This window comes from Manacus candei, unplaced genomic scaffold, assembly GCF_025592945.1.
Source record: "Manacus candei isolate 608988 ecotype Guabito, Panama unplaced genomic scaffold, ASM2559294v1 h1tg000063l, whole genome shotgun sequence".
Classification (NCBI taxonomy): domain Eukaryota; kingdom Metazoa; phylum Chordata; class Aves; order Passeriformes; family Pipridae; genus Manacus; species Manacus candei.
Window position 1 is genome coordinate 3,634,113 of NW_026138111.1, and position 7,034 is coordinate 3,641,146.

Below are 7,034 nucleotides of genomic sequence, written 5' to 3' on the forward strand. Positions count from 1 at the left end.
CTGGTCAAAGAGACCTGCCACTGATCGTCCCCTGAGCTGGTGTCCCTCCAGTCAGAGCTCCCTGTACAAACGCACTCAGGTGCTTCAAGCTGCTGCAGTTTCACTTCCAGCACATTCACTTGACCCAGAATCAATGGCATCTCAACTCTTTTCCTGATGGAGAGGTTAACACATTCAACCCGTCAGGCAACCGGCTGAAATCTGTGGGGAAACAGTCATGCACATTTGCCATAAGCAGTTCCACCAGTCACATCCTGGGGCTGTTTGTTAACTGGTCTCCATGGCAGGTTTTCACTTGTTTGTTTAATATGTGTGACCTACCTGGTACCCATGTGTGTGTGCACGTGTGTGTGTGTGTGATTAACTGAGAAGCTCTGCATAGACCTGAAGTTTGGAAAGCTTTTGCCTTTTGAGATTTAACCGCAGAACTACTAGAAGTATTTTCTGCATCTTAATTTTGACAGAAAAGTCCCAAGGGAAGTGTGGGCTTAATTTGGTTAAATACTTTTAAAGGAGATTTTGGGGTGTGGATTTCAGGAGGATACAAAGATCCATCTGTTCTGACATGTGAGACCTTTGCCTTAGCTAGCACACTCGGATTTTGGGTACTGTGATATCCCTTGAACGTTCAAATAGACTCCATAATGCCAAAAAGAAGAGCAGGGTGTCTTATATGGAGCAGTAAAATGTATATTGTACAACAGAAGGAAGAAAGAGGATCAAACATCCAAAATGACCTGCCTGCAGTCTTTTAACACATTAACCCTGTCACCACACAGCAAGGGGCTTAGGTGCATTTTATTGCAGGTAGAAAAGGGGGCAGGGAAATGAAAGGCTTCCAAGCAAGCTGTGTTCTATGGATCATTCTTCAGAAGATGGATTTGAATAAACAGATCCTCATAAGGGTGCAGGAGTTGTGCACGGTGTAAGGAGTGTAGAAGCTGCAGCACAGCTGCAGCTTGGGAGCACATCCCTTGGGGGGAGCTCAGGTGTGAGAAGGAAAAATAAAGTCCCTCCACTTTCAGAAAAACATTCCAATGGGGATGTATCCATCCCCATTGGAAAGAGAGTTATTTAAATACCATTAAGGGTGGAGAAGGGGGGCTGAAGAGGTGGGGAGGGTCCATGCCTAAAGGAGCAGTGAGGGTTTGGGGGCCCATCAGGGAGATGGAGATACATGAGCAGTTTTAGGGCAGAGAGGGTTGGATTAACTGAACTTCATAATCAAGGTGATATGCGGAACTGAGACTGCACCAGGTTGCCAAGGCAACATGGGCAGAAAGAGCAAGGAGCAAATCCTGAGGAGGGGCTGGAGGAAGGAAACAGGGCATAAGGTATGGAGGATGGTTAGTGAAGTGAGTGTGGGGACATACTACCTCTGCCACGCCACCATGTGATGACAGGAGTGCCAAGCTGTCCTGGGTGGAGAGAAGCAAAGTCAGAAGATGGCACTGGGCTGAGGATGCAGCAGATTGAATGGTCTAAATCTCTCTCTAAAAGGTGGGGGTTTTTTTCAGGACTCATATTCATAGGCTTCGTGTTCAATTTTGGTTTGGTTTTTTTTTACATTTCTTGGGTGCTGCATTGCACTTTGTTTGCTGCTTAATCTATCAAGAAGACATATATAGAGAGAATTAGCCTTGATTCCCATGGCCAGCTCTCTATTCCTGGCTGCATTTGCCGGTCCATGCATGGTGACAAGGCACAGGAACAGGGTGAGCCAAGCCCTACTCTGCTGGCACATCCTGCCCTTTCTTTAAAGGGCATCCTCATGCTTAAGGACATTGCAGTGCATTTTGTTTAAATGGACACAATTCCTGGTTTTTTGTTTGTAGTCTCTGCCAGTGTTGCTCCTCACAATGTCCCTGATTTTGTGTTACTGGCATGGTTCATCATTGCCCCCAGATTCCTAACGAAAGGGTCCCCAGTCTCCTGAGGAAGAGGTCCCCACCAGGAGCCCCATGCTGCAGTGGCCGTGTGTGCCCTGAGGGAGCAGCACAGTGAACCTCCTGGAGCATGAAGCAACATCCCAGCAGAGTCACACAGGCCCCAGCATGGCAAAAAACTGAGGAGAGAGGCATGGACTGAGCTGGTTCAGACTCCACCAGGCAAAGCATGAAGGGTGGGTTTTGAACAGGCAGCTGTAGCACAGCTGACCAGCTTTTGGTTTAGTGCCATTCCCCAAAACTAGGGGGAGGGTTTGTATTACAGTGCTCAGGGCTGATGCTGCCCCACCTGATCTGTTGTACACGTGTCTCTGGTCCCCTTGGACAGTGCTGTGGCATTTTCAGCCTTCCCAGCCCCGCAGTTTTTTCTTCTCAAAGCCATTTCCACAGCTGAGGCTGATGAGACCCTATGTCCCCAGCCAGCTGTCACCAAGTCCTGTGTACAGTTTTTCTGCCTGAAGCCTTCATTCAGGGTCACTTAGCATAGCTGTCCTTGCAAAGGGAGGTTGTTGGCAGTCAGGTAACGTGCCATCCTGCGAATGCCAAATGATTTCTCTATCCCTAAAGTGGCAGTTGTGGCCTGCAGCAGGTGGCCAGGTCCCCACTGGGAAGTGGTGCCTTAGAGTAAGCGTTGCTGTGAAATTGATGCTTATTTTAATATATTCATGGGGAGATGGCATCAAACCCTGTCTGACTGCTCCCAAGGAGCTCCTTCATGTCCAAGATGTCTGATGTGAGTGTGCCCTGTAGGACTGTCACAAGATGTGACTGCAGTCAGAGTCAGTCCGGCGTTATGTGGCTTCCCCCATGCTCTCCCTGGTACTTGGGATACCCAAGACCCCCACACTGGCTGGGGTTGCTGAGGGAGAGGCAGCTTCCCCTTGCAATATTGGAACTAAGTTGAGGCTTGTTGTCCCCACTGCTCTCCTCTCATGGGCTGCTAAAAATGACGGATAAAAAATCAAGAGCAACCAAAAATTTTGTAAGCTGAGTGAAAGCTGACTGCCACTCCCAGCCTGGTACCAGATGAGATAGCTTTTGTAGTCTCTCTATATGTCAAGTTCCCTTTTGGTGGGTGGGATTCACAGGGAGATGCTGAGGGCATTGGGGCCCCCTTGGTCCCTGGTGGGAGAGCAATCAGTGCCTGTTGTTAGTGCAGCCCCAAGGCTGTTGAACAAGGCACTGAGGCTTTGGCAGTCAAGGACGAGCTGGTGTTGGGGTGCAACACTGCTGCTCTTCATTGCTGCAGGGAAATGTGGGTGAATAGAGGCACAAGAGGCAGAAACTGTGGTCCAAGAAGGTGGAGCAGGGCAGGGCAGCAGCACCCAGCCTCGCTCCTCACATGTCTACAGCTCCCCTTCCTCCAGCCCCAGGCTCCTGCCTTGCTCACAGCACAGGGAAGAAAGCACTCAGGCAGTGGCTGCTGCCATCTGCAGCAGCTGCTGTGAGCAGGCACAGCTTCCCTGGGGTCTCCTATCTGGCATGGCTTATTCCTCCAGCCTGGGTGTCTGGTGATAGCAGCTGACCATGGCCCAAAGTATCCCGCTCCAGCTGGCTCTGCTCCCAGTGGTGCTTGCACTGGGCAAGGTTGGGGATCCCTGCCAGCTTCGGCTGGTCTGGGGTTCTCCAAAAATTCATCTGTTTGGAAAGCATGCAGCTTCTCTGGAGAGCAAATCTCCTTACAGGCCTCCTGTTTCCCAGTAATGAGTCCAGCCCGGGGAACAAAGTAAATCTTCTGCAATATGATGTATTGGTTTGTCCTGTGATCAGCCACAGCTCTGTGTCCTTGGGCCAGGCCAGTGGCACTAAATCACAGCCTTCTCTCCGCAAATGTGCTCAAATGGTTGATTTGGACATGTTTTCTCTCAGCTCTATTAAATAATAAAACGGGCCTCTTTCAGCCTCTTGCCTTACCTTCACTCACTCACCAACCCTCTGTCTCTTGGGCCTATATTCCCCACCACCTCACACAGATCTGATGTATCAGCATCCTCTGCACCACCTGCATGCTGCACGGTCCCGTTGGCTTTCACATCCAGAGGGCTGTGGCACCCAGACTAAGCACCACGAGGGTGTGGAGTCACCACAGTGTGGCTGGGCGAGAGGGTGAACGTTTGGTGCTCAGCTCACAGAGTCAGGAGACCTAGCTGGAGTTCGACATCACCAGCCCTGGAGAAGCAAGTCCTGATTTGGGTGACTGGGACTGTCACCTCTAACCCACCAGAGGCTGTCAGTGAGAAGAGGCTGAAGAAGTGTTGCAGAGAGATTCGCTTTAGTGGGGACAGATTAGGCACTTTATGCAGAGAGTCGGTAATATTTTTTCCAGGAAACCTCATTCTTCCTCAATCTGCTATCTGCTAAAACCCTTAAAAAGCCAATTCACGAGCAGTTTCTATCAGAGAAACAATCACTTGTATGAAGACTTAAGCCTCTCATTTCCTGTAATCCTTCATGAAATTCTGCAAAGCCTCTGTGGAGGCTCTTGGCATAACATCCAGCAATAAACTGCCCATTAATGAAACAAACTTCTGTTGGTGCTTGCCCAGAAACCTTACCTTGCAGGTTACTGTAATTAGAGTTGATTTCAGAGGGAAAAAAAAGTTACCAGCTGCATATTAAAACTGATTCTGACTGAAGCTTATGGTAGCACTTTCAGTAAGAGAGTCTTTCTTTCAATCTGTATTTAGAAGCATTTGAGTGCCACTAATAAAAAAGTGCTCCTGGTTTTTGGATAATTACAGGTACCCTTCTGTCTTTCTCCTCAACAAGAATACTCTACTTACAATTGATGCTTACCAAACACAGTTAACAACACGTATATTTCCATGGCCTCCCTGGAGGCTTAGCACACTGCCAGGAAGAATAATGTGGATGAAAAAGGACCATCTCTGCCTATGCTGGTGCCTCAGAGAAGGCTGGTGGTGCCTGAATGTATATAGTGAGATGACAGTCATTACTGTAGGTTACAAATATTGGTGGATTAATAGCATCAGATGCTGAATTATTAGCTGAAGAAAGCATGATTTGAGGCTACTACTTCCTATTAAATCAAACTCAGCTCTTCCCAGAAATAACAAAAAAATCAGGGGAAAGAAAGCACCTGAGCAGAGGGGGAGACTGGTGCTGAGCTAAGGAGAAAGCAGGAGTCTCTTTTAATGCAATAATAGTAACATAAATACTTTAAAATACTTCTCTAGTAGCTAAAAAGAGCACACTGCTTTACTTGTCATCATTGCCAGCACACAAACCAGTTACAAAGATAGTTTTCTTCTTCTGATTGCTTTGCAATTACAGGTAAAAATTGTAAAGTAGTTGAATTTCATACAGTCTCATCCAAAGACTTTGAAACATGATTATCTACGGTGATTGACATATCCCAAGTGGTGAATTTTTGCACTAGAGACATGTGTGCAGCTCTTACATACAGCCAGTCAGGAGGTGTGTGTCTGGCTCGAGCAGCGGAATTTTAGTCCTTAATGAGAAATGGTGCAGTCTAGGCTGGAACCTGGCTGGAGCCAGACAAATTGTGGGAGCTTCTATGCTAGTGGCTGAAGTGAAAATAAGCAATACCCACGAAAAGGCTCTAAGTGATGATAAATATGAGAGGTAACTCAATAAAGAGCATTTGAAACCCCACACACATATGGTACAACCAGCTCTCTTTTCCCAGTTCCAACCTGCATTCTTTGTCCTGTAGGTTCACAGAAGCAGACTGGGAGTGTGTCTGCTCACAGATCAGTTCTGCAGATCAGGAGTATCTGCCTGAACTTGGGTAGCTCACTCCACTGTAAAACAAACCACAATTTAGAAGTCCCAGCAAAAATGCCACTGTCAGAGAAATCAGGAGTGTAACTTCCATTGTGGGTTAATGGCAGTTCACTTCCGTTTGGGTCACTTCAGTACCTCACTAACACAAACACCAAAGAACTCTCTGACCATGAGGCAATTTTACATCTGCTGGGATAATAAAAACCCTCAAGTCTAAAGCACACAGTGCTGGAGCTTTTAGCTGTAATGTGCCACCCACTGGCCTCTGCCAGAGTGTATTGCAGGAGGCTGACAGGCCAAGGGCGATGGAGCAGCGTCAGCCATGGGGGAGGCTGTGACATCAGACAGGTACCACTGGAAAGGCTGGCAGGTACGTACTGGGACACTGCTGGGAAGGCAGAGATGTCCTAATTTGAGTCAGCATGGGCCATTGCTGGTGTGGCATAATCTCAACTGGCTTTGTCACACTGAGTGAACAACTGTGCCTTAGAAACCACTGTAACAGCTGAGCTTTCAGCAAATCACAGCTGTTACTCAAATAAATTATAGCTCCTGTGGAGATGAATATTGCAGCTTAAAAAGTAAATACTAGGGAGTTTGCTTTGACATTAAATTGAGGCAACCTAAAAAGAAAATCTGCTTATGTCAAACCTTAGGAAGTGGGCAGTGAATTGCCTAAACAATAGTTACATGTTTCAGAAGTTGGGCTATGCAAACCACTTCCCATGGATGCAATTTATACATATAGAAGACAAAGCTATGTTCTTCTAAGTACAGAAAAATCCACTGAAATATCTGAGGTGCTATTTTTAAAATAGCACAGCTATAAACCTCAAGCTGTTGAGCAATGTAGACCTTCTTGTAAAAATGGCTCTTAGCTTCAAGAATAAAACCCAGCAGCAAACACAACCGCTAGTTTGATGATGAGAGCAGGGAGAAAGGATGGTGACAAGTCTCATCCAGGCTGGGTGAGACACGTCCCTTCTACAAAACATAGAAATAAAAAAAAATGACATTGTGGGAATAAGGGCAGTGAATCTTTTAACTGCAGACTCCAAGAGGAAAGCACAATATATTAATCTTAGAGAAGCAAATCTCATGCTCTGTTTGGGGAACAGTCTCCAGCACAGCTTTTGCCCAAGCCCAGTTTGTAAGGAAGAGGATCCCTGCACACAGCCAGCTGGATAATGCCAGTGCATACACACACACAGTTTTTTATACATATACATACATACATACATTTTTATGAGATATACAGAGAGAGATATCTCTGTAGAAGTAAAGGTGTATGGATCTATAAGTAGATGTCAGTGACAGAAT